The sequence below is a fragment of the Priapulus caudatus genome, unplaced genomic scaffold, assembly GCF_000485595.1.
Source record: "Priapulus caudatus unplaced genomic scaffold, Priapulus_caudatus-5.0.1 Scaffold268, whole genome shotgun sequence".
In the NCBI taxonomy this organism is placed as follows: Eukaryota; Metazoa; Priapulida; class Priapulimorpha; order Priapulimorphida; family Priapulidae; genus Priapulus; species Priapulus caudatus.
Window position 1 is genome coordinate 189760 of NW_014577329.1, and position 13449 is coordinate 203208.

A 13449-nucleotide genomic window follows, 5' to 3' on the forward strand; every position below is an offset into this window, starting at 1 on the left:
GTATGTTATGTTTATGTGCTTTTATGTTTGGCATGCTACCGCATTTTTTTAATGGTGAATGGTTTATAGGTTGGTGTGTGTAAACTACTCTCCATGTGCGATCAATACTAGCCGCATCTACACCCTGCGGTGCGCGTGCGCCCTACATAATATCAGGAGTAGATAATAGGGATAATATTACTACTCCCGATAATATAACTATTATATATTAGTATTACTCCTGATAATATACTACTCATGATAATATGTTCAGCAGTAAGGATTTTGTTTACATTTACAACAACATTTACACAATCTCATTTCAAAATGATTGGGATTGCCTAATATTGGACTCTAAACTCATTTTCACACGTGGATTTTAAGCGCCTTAATGTAGTTAAGTAGTATAGTCATAGAGTATAGTCGTAGTTACCGACCAATAAATGTTCCATTGTATCATAGATATATACAACACATATGTTATATATGTACACACGTGTTGTATATATCTATATTGTATATACAAACACTCGCGTGAGTACAATAAGAGTGCTACAGGTTATTTAACACTTCCTGCACTATGTAACATTATGAAGGTTATTTAGTAATGTGTGACGTACAAACCCTTTGTGTAGGCATAGTTTATGACGCATAGTGATAATACTTGCTATATACTAATCACCGTACATTGTATTCATTTGTGTATATAGGTTTGAATATTTTTCAAGATGGTTTATAGAAGATGGTTTATAGTGATTAATTAACATAGACCTCTCTACCACCTAAAACAATATACACAAATTATTAATGAGATATACGCCCATTTGAGTTGTTAATAAGCACAAATGAGCTTTTCTGTGTTGTTTTTGTTCATTAGTCATTTAAAATATTTAAATAACAGGTTCGACATACCTTCAAAGCTGATGCTAATTGCTACATCCATAAATCTTTTGACGAGCCCTTATACCTCTGCGCAACGGAGTTGCAGGGAGATAATGTGATCGCTCTCGTGTGTGTGTTCGTGTGTGTGTGTGTAGCCAGCAGCGAGCCAACATGTTACATGCGTTAGCACGATCGATTCAGCACACTCGCCTAGGGCTTCCAGTCAGCAGCAGCTGCCTTAGGCGTCAGTCAGCAGCAGCTCGCCTTAGGGCGTCCAAGTCAGCAGGCAGCCTAGCAGCGAGCCAGCTGTTATACACATGTATACATGTTACACGCCTCGCGGAGGTATGCACTCTCTTTGAGTGCCCTCTATCTAGTCGGAGCTGTGTTCCTTTGACAATCGCCAAAACAGTCATGCTGTGCTGTGTCTCCAAACTGATTGTGTTTTCATTTTTAACAGGGCAACTTATGGCACGACCCCCTTTCAGGCCCTTTAATAAACGACATGCATTTTGAAATTCTTGGTGAGAGCCCTGAATTAAAAATGTAATACTAATGAGACTAAATTGCTAAAGAGTACAGTTTGCCATTACCCCTAATTTTCTGGTGTATCTGTCCGCATACCATATAGTACATAATTTGACCAGCGTACAATAACTTATTCCATGTTGTTAATTGTTAGCTCATCTGACGTAGTCAGATGCAGCTTGTAGAATCGGCTGATCGTCCTGTGCGTCCGTGCCGTGTGTGCGTGCATGCGTCAACAGTTGGGCACAAATCTTACCGCTCGACGTACGGATTCGAAAGTCGGACGTGGGCGGGTAATCTGAAACGAGTTGGATGTCGAAGCTGGGGGTCACGGTCAAAGGTCAAGAGTGTAAAAGAAGGGGGAACATTCTCTTCTTAACTTAAGGTATAGGGAGGAAATGCAGAATTGCAGCACCAAATCTAACAGCGTCATCTACGTCTCTTATTCGATGTATAGTGTAATGGGAGGAAACGCCATCACCAGCAGAAATTGGAGGTCACAGGTCAAAGGCACTGGGAAGTAGCATATCAGACATTTTCTGAGGACATGGTCTAACGGACCGAGTGCAAACCTTTTTTGTTTCAGCGCTGACCTAGCCGTTTTTATCACTTTATTGAAAGGACCATGAATCTACTTTCCGCTGACGTGCGAAGAGTAAGTGTCTGATAACCTTTTGATCCTCAAGAGGAGGGTTAAACATGGATTTGTTGACTGTTAACAAAGGACTGAACTGCTTTTGCTATTAGAGCCCCTAGCCTTACACCCACCCCTCCCCCACCCTCCCTCCCCCTCTACGCTTCCTCCCCTCCCCCACCCTCCTTCTTCCCTGCCACCCCCTCCACCCCTTCCCAGCCACCACCACTAACGCTCGCGCTTGACGCATATCCATGATAACATGTTAATATAGCGAAGTCATTAAAGTTACACAGCTGTATCTTTATTACTGTACTACCAGTAGGTATAGCAAAGCCTATCATAGATTTTAGATTTGTATTAGTAGTATATATATGCTCTGAGCGCGAACAGCGATGGCAGGAGGGCGCGACTTGATTCGGTTGCCAGTGAGTTAATCAGAAGAATACCTGGCTACAGTAACGTCAGTTGAGCGCTGTCACTCTGCGGCACTGTGTTGTTATTATAAAATATGCATCATCGGTGAACAACAAGAACGCCCCGTATTAAAACACACAAAAACATATCGAAACATACGCGCATGTAATAATAAATAAAATCGCGTGTGTTTGTACAAATTCTAGGAGCGACAGTCTCCTAACGCTTGACTGCCAATATGGTGCGGTGACGTATGCTCAGTTTGAGGATGAGAAGCAGTGTGACGTCACTCGTTAGCGAACCGCAGTGCGCCGATGGAACGATCCATGTGGAGTATGGGCTGCGAGCTGACGAACTTCCTGGAGGATGCACACCTTTCTTGCTGAGGTAAGATATAGGAGGTGAAATATCTTGAGTCCAAAGTGATTAAAACAATTAGATTTTATTATTCATAGCTTCATGGATTTCATTGTTGATTCAATCTGCAAGACATGGCGTAGATGCAGTGCCTCATGGTAAGAATGCATTGTGTAGCAGGGTCTCCAACCATTCCCGCATCTGTACGATTTCTAGGCTTAATTTCCGCATTCCGCAGCCGCAGGGTTATATTCCTCATTTCAGTTGCACCGTAAAAAATTTGCACTGATTGTTTGCGTGGACGCATTGTTTTTTTTTCAGCTGTTGCCTGAGCACTGGCCACGCATGGTGCGCTGGAAGATGCAGCAAGTTTAATTCAATAGCCCTCACTGCCCAGTCGTTTCCAGGAAACACACACTCATAGTGCTTTCTCGCCATTACCTTAGCTTTGCAGACGCACCCCGTACAATCGTCAGTGTTATAATGTGTTTTCTATGCATTTGTATATGGCGTGTCTCCGGTAAATGGAACAGCCTAGTCAGACAGGCGCTGTTGCATTTACTCTCACTCTTAGCGTCTTTTATGCTGTAACGTACGTGCGTATGCGTTTAGCCATATGCCCATTCGTAATCCTCATTTAAACCACTTAATCCCGTCTCCAACAACCAGCCTCTGGACTCCTACATCGCTGTCCTATATATTACCCCAAACCCCTACATCCTGAGCAGCACATTAACCCGTACTCCAACCGCGTTCTACCCCCATTTCAGCAATGACCCTAGATACCGCTAAAAACACGTTTACCATTCTCTCCATAACATCAATCCAGCCGCACAAGAGCGCGACGCTTCCGTCTACACCGAGGGGCGTAAATCCGTACCGAGAGTGGGGGGGATGATCAACGCAAAGGGGGTTTGTGGGGCCTCCCCCAGAATTTTTTGAAATTAGACCCTTCAGATGCGTTTCTGCGCGAGCAGGGGGGGGGGATCCGGACCCCCTGGACCCTCCCCCTGTAACGCCGCTGCAGTAATTGAAATGATTTAGGTCTGGCCCATGTCTCCAAATTATCATAGTTAGCTGAACTTTCAAGTGGGGCACGGAAGAAGGAGTTTTTTTTTTTAAATCTCGGGGGATATTTGTACAGGCCATCCTCTCCTTCAAGAGCGGGGGGGATGCATCCCCCCATCCCCCCGGGATTACGCCGCATGGTCTCACACAGACCACTACCAAAACCAACTGCCAGCCCAGCCTCTCTGACTAATTCATGCAACGCCTGCAAAACACATGTTACACGTAGTTTGTCTGCTAATCAGATTAACACGTGGGGAGAATGGCGTCCAGGTTTTGCTCACGGCGCAACCAAAAACCCGCCCCGACTTTTACCAGAAATTTGGCGGTTACCTGCATTTTCAATAAAAAATTACTTTGACCTATCATGTATCCTTGAAGTATTTAGTAATTTGCAATAAAGGATTAATCCTATAGTAATGGAGCCATTTCTTCCTTCTCAAATTCTGAAAATACCAGTTCATGGTAGATTTTATTGGATCTAAATATTATTAAAATTAGGTGTAGTGGATTGGGTTTTTAAAAGTGGCAAATCGGTTACTCAGAATGCACGCAGATGAACACCTGAAAATCACAATTTTCTTGGGGGGCCAAAGCCACTCTAATATCAGTGGCAGTATCCACGCATAGGGCGGAGCCGGCGTATGCCCCCACCCTCCATTGCAGGCCCAGAAAAAAATCATTGAAGAGTGTTTTAAATCCTAAATGTAGGGTTGAGTCCTAGGGTTGAGATAGTTCATCAGACATCAGAATATTGGCCCACAGTATGCCTCAGATTGCAGGAAAAATGGCTTAAATATTTCAACTTCCTGGGGAGCATGCCCCCACCCTAGCACTGCACGGCCACGACACACGGGGTGGGTACATTGGTACATTTGTACATTTCGCCCCCGCCCCACCTCCCCACTCCCCCCCTTTCATCCTTTTCTGGATACGCCACTGAGTATAGCTCGGCCCTTCGAATGCACGCCATTACCCATCACTGCGGAAATTCTGCATTGGATTCACAGGTTGGAGACCCTGTCATTGTGGTAATTAATGATTGCATAAAGTTATTGAGGTTACTACAGGTGGGAGGGGTGAGTCAAGGGGATAGGGAGGGATGACGGGAGTGGTAGAGGGGAAGTATAGGGAAGAGATGGGAAGAGGGTGAGGGGAGTGAGAAAGGGAGGGTGCAGGAAAGGTGAGAGAGGGAGAGAAATGGGGGAGTTTACGTGTGGAAGGCGGGAGGGGGAGGGAAGTGGGTGTGGGAGTGGACGTGAGGCAGAGGACATGTCAGAAGGTAGAGGTTGCGATGCAGGGGCGTAGCTACGGGGCCTGGGGGGCACAAGCCCCCCACAAATTTTCTGTGCCCCCAGCCGGCCCTGCCCCCCCACTGAAAATTCATGGCTTGATAAAAAAAAATTGAATTAAAAACAATGCCGTTAGAACCAGTATAATACAAAGAAAAGTTATATATTGTGCCCACCCCTTGACGAAAATGTAAGGCCCCCCAGTGCCCCCCCCCCCGCTGGGAAAATCCTAGCTACGCCACTGTTGTGATGAGATTATAGAAGTGGTGCAGGGAAAGTGGGTGAGGACAGTGAGGTGAGCGATTCGGTGAGGCAGAACAAAGTTAGAAGAAAAAACGCAAAGTAGTAGAAATAGAAATGAATGCAGGGAATTGATTATTTAATTATGGTAGCGCCGTAATTAATAGGAGTAAGATTTACTAGCGTGTACATGGAATATACTGGACACAGGGAGGGAGTATGTATAACGAGCTAGCGGTACTTTTCAAGCTGGTACGCCCTGACATGTTGGCGGCTGCCTGCACATGTGTTACATTAATTTTATTACCAGTGATATAAGCTCGCCACTTTTGCTAGAAAACACCAGTGATCTATTTGAAAAATCCCGTACGAGCAAATTTATGTCAGTTTAGTGGTGCTGATAGGGTCTATCTCCCTGTAGCTGTGCTATACTGCCAGAACTTACCCAGGGTCCGGTCCGGTATACTGGAACGTACCCTGGTAACTATCTGATATGGTTAGGGTTAGGGAGTAGGCGTAGGCGACTCCCTAGACTCGTTAGTGAAGTAGGCGAGGTACGGTCCGGGGGGGGGAGTCACTATATATGCCGTATTACCCATGTGCGTCTCACTAAAAATAATAGGCCCCCTAGTGCGAACTGCACATTGAAAAACCCTACCCCTATTGCAGACACAAATTGAAGAATACCACCCCTATTGCATACACAATGAAAATATCCCACCCCTATTGCATACACAATAAAACCTACACGGACCCTACCCCCTATTGCGAGGTCTTGCAGACAAGTGGAGGGCAAAGAGTGGAGGGAATTAATGGAGGGGGCCCGTGAGGGGGGTCTACTGCGGGCGCGGTGCTTGACTTGAACGATCCCGAGGGCTTATTGCGGGATTAGCTTTGTAAAGGGGGGCCTATTTGCTCCCGCGCGGGCCCGCTTTAGAAGTTGAAAAACACCCCCCCCTAACCCGCAAAATTTGGAACGCACATGGGGTAATACCGGCATATATAGTGAGTCAGTGACCCCCCCCGGGGGTACGGTCCGGCATATTAGATAGTACCAGGGTACGTTCCGGTAACCGGTATACCGGACCGTACCTAGGGTACGTTCCGGCAGTACTCAGGGAGACATAGACCCTGGCAGCTTTAGTGGTCATAACCTACAAATTCTATATGGACAAATTTCTGTGACCCGTGTTTCCGTAACCCAAATGGAATATATTGATGGAAAATAGCGCATATTGATGGATAATGGATTCCACAGCTGCTATTATCATACATAGCTGTACAGTGGCATAATCGTTACGTCATCGTAACTATAGCTCTACCGTGGTCAGAACAAGCACTACATTTACTCGTATGGTTTACACGTATATCATATAGGCGAGATAATGACTTTTAAAACTATAAATCAAGTCCACGAATCAAGTCTTTGGAATTGGGCAGAAGGAAATGGTGATATGCATAGCGGGCTTTACTCAACAGAATGTGAGAGTCTTGTCGCTAGCATGACAGATGTAGGTTGAACATGACCTCACTGGGTCTCAGTTTGCTGAACGAAACTGATGGGGAGTGTAGTGGTTTGAGATATGTGTCATCTGTGTTCACTGAGTGGGACATACATTCTGGGTGCGAGCTGGAAATATTCTTTCAGAAAGTGGACCGCATGTGCATTCTTGTACATTCTTAGCACGAATAGTAAGTCAAGCAATGCGCGTACAAGACGAACCATATAGTGTGTTGTGGTAGGTATCGGATACGTTGTCCAGCACATGGAGATGGACAGCATACGGACATGGTTCTTATCTTATGAGACATAAATCATTGCTTGGGCACGTCACTAGGTATATAACGCAGTCTGTGTTTGTCAAAGATGCTCTAGATCCCAACAATGTTCAGTATAGATCTAAGTCCAAATGCCTACGTGTACGATTTCTAACTAACTGGCTATTTTCTTACCAGTATACTTATGTGTACCCGGTAAATAGTCTAACGTAGTTCTTATTCGCATGCACTCGCCGGCTCGTATATAGATCGAGGGAAGGAAGTCGTGTACAGTCCTCTGTTCATGTCTGCATCATAGTATCAGAAGTAGATATAATAGGGAATATAATTCCCTATTATCTACTTCTGATAGTATGTTATATGTAGGTTTATGTACGTGCACACTACATCCCAGAAGCAACAATGCTGCAGATTACAGCTGTATGCAACCCAGTAACGTTTTCCTGTAGCTTTACCAAATCCTAGTATCGCTATAAGAAGTGTATACGAAAGATTATTCCCGATTATTATTTATTTCTGATAGAAGTCAGGAATACGAGACATGCTTCTTCCTCCCCACGGAAACAATCCAATGAGTTCCAGCCTGATCAATAACCAAATTGCGTTTGCACACTGAAATTGTTGTTTGCCAATCCCGTGGCTTGCTAGTGGATTCAGCCATCTATAGTTATAAAAATTGTGATTCACTTACTAGAAACAGCAAAAATGAACGTTGCGGAAAAAACGATTATCTTACAAAACGAAATTTGTAAAATGTGCTTTAGAGGTGTTTAAAAATGAATGAACACAACTGTTTCTAACACGCTGTCATAAAGGTGCTGTGTATCTGTTAGCATGTAAGTTTTCTGCTACCATCAGCTCTACACTGGCCCCAGCCAGGACGAATGGCCAGCCGAGAAGCTATAGTTATCCTCAGTGATTGTGATTAGGATCAATAAGCCTGGGATGATTTTAGTAACATTAAATCTATTAACTGCTAGTGTACCAGCGACGTTATGAGATGATGCTGATAATATCAGGAGTCTATCAATATAACTGATTATCACTGCAAAAGCATTGATTAGGGTAGCGCAATTGACAAAGACGATTGAGCTGCCTTTAATATAATGACAACAATATGTTACAACCCATTAAACAGAAATCACTACATCTATGCTAGCCACTATAATTACCTTCTCGCTTCTCACTACGTGTTCTCCTACGACGCAAAACAGTGGTAGAGCCTGGTCGCCAGTGGTCGGGCTACATCTATGCTAACTATAATTGTCACCCAGTATGTCTCTGGAGAGGGTACGCCTGCTTTATCCTGATAATATAAAGCAGGCCTGCAGTCTCTCCAGAGACATACTGGGTGACAATTATAGTTAGCATAGATGTAGCCCGACCACTGGCGACCAGGCTCTACCACTGTTTTGCGTCGTAGGAGAACACGTAGTGAGAAGCGAGAAGGTAATTATAGTGGCTAGCATAGATGTCAGGATTTCTGTTTAATGGGTTGTAACATATTGTTGTCATTATATTAAAGGCAGCTCAGCCTCATACAGAAACTGCTTCTAGAACTAGATGTCTTTGTCAATTGCGCTGCCCTAATCAATGCTTTTGCCCAGTTCGCTCTAACTCTGTCACGTGCTAATACCCCATTCACACCAGGGCCCCGATCGCACCACGCTCGTACTACGCTCTAAGAGCGTGATGGAAACGTGTAGAACGCAGTATGAACGTATATGGACGTACTGCGATCGCGATCGAGTGCGGTGCAGTCACCATGAGCGTGGAGAGCGTGGAGAGCGTGGCCAAACTTTGAACATGTTCAAAATAATCGTGGTGCGCGCGTGGCGGAAATACAGCGCAGTGCGGGCATATTAGAGACGTGGAAGGCGTAGTACCCACGTAACTCGAGCTTGGTACGAACTTAATGGTCGTATCGCAAGCGTGTCGGGTGCGTGAAAATTGTCGCCCCGTTCTCAGCACGATGTCAATACGTTTTCATCACGCTGTTACTACGTCCATGGAGATGTCTCTGCGACCTGATCACGCTCTTGCTATGACTATGGTGCGTCTCTAGCAAGCTCGACCCGTTCGTACTACGATTGTACTACGCCCAACGCGCTCAGCCACGTCCGTGTGCTGGGTCTGCGCCATTACGCTGTCAGTTTTACGTCGAATCACCACGCCTCAGATCACGTCCTGCAAACTATGTCCGGTATAAGATTGCGTCCGCTGCTGACCCTGGCCACCCCACCAGTCTCTAGTGTCCACTATGAGATAAGGCAACCCACCACTACCCACCACCTGAACCATATCTCTCCCATCAGCTTCAACTCGTCAATTACTCCTTAAACTTCCAAGCCCTCTCATCCTGACCCTCGACGGTGAGTGACCGCCGAGACGAAGTTAGTGAGAAATAGAAGACAAGAAGCATCTTGCTCCTCTAGTCAACTCCTCCACCCGTCTCTCTGCGCCAGATTTCTTATTTCTCTCTACAGAATCGTCCAACACCGTGAAGTGCGGAGGCTGCCCTGTACCCAGCAGCTTGAGCTACGTCTTAACATCTTTCCCCAGTTACCACATGCCTTCGCTCTCTCATAACGCAATTCTTTCTTCGGTTTCTTGTCTTTTGTAGGCATCATCATCTTCTTGTTAGTAGAAGACAGTGGTTTCTGCCAGCCAAAGTCCACCATGCTCTGCCTCCTCTTCTCTGACGTAAGGAAACTGTAGAACTAGCTACTGTCGTCACCTTCCCTTCTTGACCTTACCACTGGTCTTGCTTGGTGCTACTAGGACAGCGTCGGGTGCGCTCTATACGTCTAACTCTCATGGGCCTGCGTGGCTGGAGCCGCCGGGAAATCTCTTCTGCGAGGCGCGACTGACGCACGCTCCTGATTCACAGGGCAACATGTGATGCGAGAGAAACGGACTCCTGCACCTCTTTGGCTTCGTTTGCTCGCGCCTGTCACACCCTGGTCCACGGCGCTCTTGCCCTTGTGCTTTTGGCAGATCATAAGCTCTGATGTGCGCGTAGAACATAATCTTGATGTTAATACTTGGCATTTAAGTTCAGTAATGTAGTCGCTCCTTAATTATATGTGTGAGTCCTAATTCTTGACAGCACGCAGAAGTGCAATAGCTAGATTATAGAACGCAGGCGAACACGGTATTATATGGGAGCCGCCTCTCGCACAGCCCGCAGTCGCGCGCCTGGACTGTGGCACGATGTGCGATGATTGGTCCCACAGTTGCACGAGGCGCCGGTGCAGCTGTTCGCCTAGGCGGCAGTGCATAGGCGTCGTTCGCAACGCAGATGCCGATCTGATTTGTCCGCAATAACGACGCCGTGCCAGCTCTAGATGCTAGCGTTGGATGCGCGGTGAGATGGGTCGTGCGTCCTTCCAAGCTGTGGTGAAAAGCCTTAGTGAGCCAATGAGAACTCGGGGGTAAAGACGCACTTTAGATCGTAGTATCCACACGTAATTAGAGTCGTAGTATCGGCGCCTGTCGGGCGCCGCAGCCGTCTGAGTGGCAGTCCGCGACTAGCGCGTTCCACACCAACCCGACTTCAACAGCGCTCGCGCGCAAGAACTTCATTGAAGCGTGGTTTCCTCAGCGATCGTTGAGTGAGCGTAGCTCTGCTGTATAGTGAGATGATCACCTCTAAGATATATCGTGAATTTAAGCTAAGATCAAATTCGTAGTGTGCAGCCGTAAACTGGGCGGCATATGCGTACAGTCATTGGCGGGGATTCGGCTGATTTCGAGAAGACCAAGCATTGTTTAGGAATGATGCGAGAGAGAGAGGTAGTAGCTATGACGAATCAGAGCCCAGGGTTAGTGCTATCACAATGTCCAGCCGACTTCTCTTCTTGGATGTATGAGTCGTAGCGTAGGAATTATAGATGAGACTGATAGATCTAAAGTTGGTTCATAGTAAGTTATTATTGTAACAACCTGCTGACTGCTAACCTTCAAGCATCCATTTCCTTAGCATCTCTCGTGTTTCAATATACTGTAAAAGGAAAGTGTAAATGAACCAGAGGTCAACATAAGTATATGTGCGGTGCGTGCGCTGTGTTGTGCGGTGCGTGCGGTGCGTTGCGTTGCGCTGCGCTGCGTGCGTTGCGTAGTGTGCTGCGTGTGCGATTGTGTGCGGTGCCGGCGGCGTGCGGTGACGTGACTGTGACGCTGTGTAGTGTGCGCGCTGCGTGCCATGGGTTCGTGTGCATGTCGATAGTATAGTCTATTAGCTATATACCTGGACTGTCAAATAAGTGGCAGAGTGTCGTATAAAATCTAGTCCCTGTGCGATATTGTTCACTTTTCTTGCCAATCGGATTTTATGAACGAGAGGTTCTTAGTGCCCTAATCACTTTAGATTTTTATGAGACCTTGCTGAGGCATGCAATAAACAATTGATTTGTAGGCAGCAATAAGCGCGAAAACATTAATTGGAAGAAGATATTTTTTGTGAGAAGTAAAAGAAAAAAAAAAAAAAAAAAAAAAAAACAAAAAATGCTGTTTTTTTTTTGTTTTTTTTTTTTTTTTTTTCTTTTTTTCTTTTTTTTTGTATTTTTTGAGTAGATATAGTGTATTTGTGTAGAGATGTTGACGTTATTTTGTTTTTGTATTTTTTCTGCCTAAAGACAAAGATAGGCATTTTATTGTGTATGATTGGATGAGACATATGAGACAGCTCAAGAGTCCAACCGAAAAAAAGCTAGTGTGTTCAAAGGCGATTATATATATAAACATAATGAAATTAGTGAAAGCCTAAAAAAAAAGAAATAATGGAAAAAAAGATTTGACAATAAATAACTGTAAAAACTGTTACATGGTACTTTAAAAACTCTGTGCAGGGAACATTCGCCAGCAAAAAATTGAAAGTTTGTCGACCATTTCGCTGTACGCGTCACGAGGGTTGCTGGTTTGGTGCTGGGGTGTGGCATGTCGACATCATCATCGTCGTCATCGACATCGCTCTCGCGACCAAACGAACAACCTGCATCGCACGTTCGTACCGATTTCGCCTCGTGCCGTTAGCACTCATGGTGCGAAATGCACCCTCCGCATCATGGCAAGGGGTAAGCTATGTACAATATGTGTATATATATATATCTACAGGGCTTGAAATAGACAATTGCCAAGTAAGTCATATTACCCCTGAGACATTCAAATATCTTATTTCACAGCAAGCTTGGTTCAAACACACCACCCGTTCGACTCATTGTGAAAGAAATCCTCCGCAAGAACCCACAAATCTCAATCATGAAGCCATTAACACAACCATTGCAGCAGGCATGAACTCCAATTCACAACCCATGGTGACTTTATTTTGCTGGTGACTTCGCCCAGATTCGTCCCTGTCGTCAAACATGGACACGCACGCAAAACACATTGCATGCTACTCTGAAGAGGTCCCCTGTGACACTAGACAGGCCTGCCACTCTCACAGATGTGGCTCTTAGCAACTGAAGTTTTTATAGGCCCAACCAAAAAACTAAAAAATGCAACCGACGCACGCACCGATGACCGTAATACGCAAATAGCCAATTTGTTCTCTAGAATAAACATTGCAATGTGGCCTTAATAAATACTAAACCCTGTTCATTAACGGTAAATTATAATTTAATTTACAGTTATTTTTTTCTAAAAAATGAAAATTTCCTAGCCGGATTTTCCCTGAAGCAATTTTAACGTTTTCTATTTGTACTTAAGTTATCTAGGGTTCACACTTAAAGAAATGTGTCACATATCGGTTATATAGGCACGCGGCTGGCCTCTAATTAGTTCAGAATAATTTAATTCACGATGACGTGAGCGCGGTGCTCTACTGACTGCTGCCATTTCAATACTATCTTGCGTATCTGCAGGACAGAATTTTTCTTCAAGGAGTGTATAATGGAGCTCGACTTGGTTGTTACGTTCGCGGTGAACTTGTCATCATCAGCATTGTCTACGTGGCACCGTGTAAGAGGCAAACAAGCACACCGTTTCCTGACAGTAATAATATAGCCTGCAATGAGTTCCTGTAAGTGGCGAAGAGTGTTTGTTTTGCTGAGATAGTGCCATAATGGTTTGGAGGATATATACATTAGGAGAATGTATTTGCGAGATGTGTTCAAATTGGATTGTATTTTCAAGCAAAACTGTTCTATAGTTTGCCACTTTAAATCCTTTCTCTTCAATAAACGTTTATTTTAAGGTGGAAATGGATCACTCTTGAGCCCGGGGGGGCTACTATATGCGGTAATATACCCATGTGCGTTCAAATGTGCGGGT

At 45.0% G+C, this 13449-nt stretch overlaps 1 protein-coding gene across 5 annotated transcripts in view; it reads left to right on the top strand.

Moving 5' to 3' along the window:
* LOC106808331 (phosphatidylinositol 3,4,5-trisphosphate 3-phosphatase TPTE2-like) overlaps positions 1–13449 on the top strand; it is a 50722-nt gene that overhangs the window by 15865 nt on the left and 21408 nt on the right. The window lies entirely within an intron of this gene.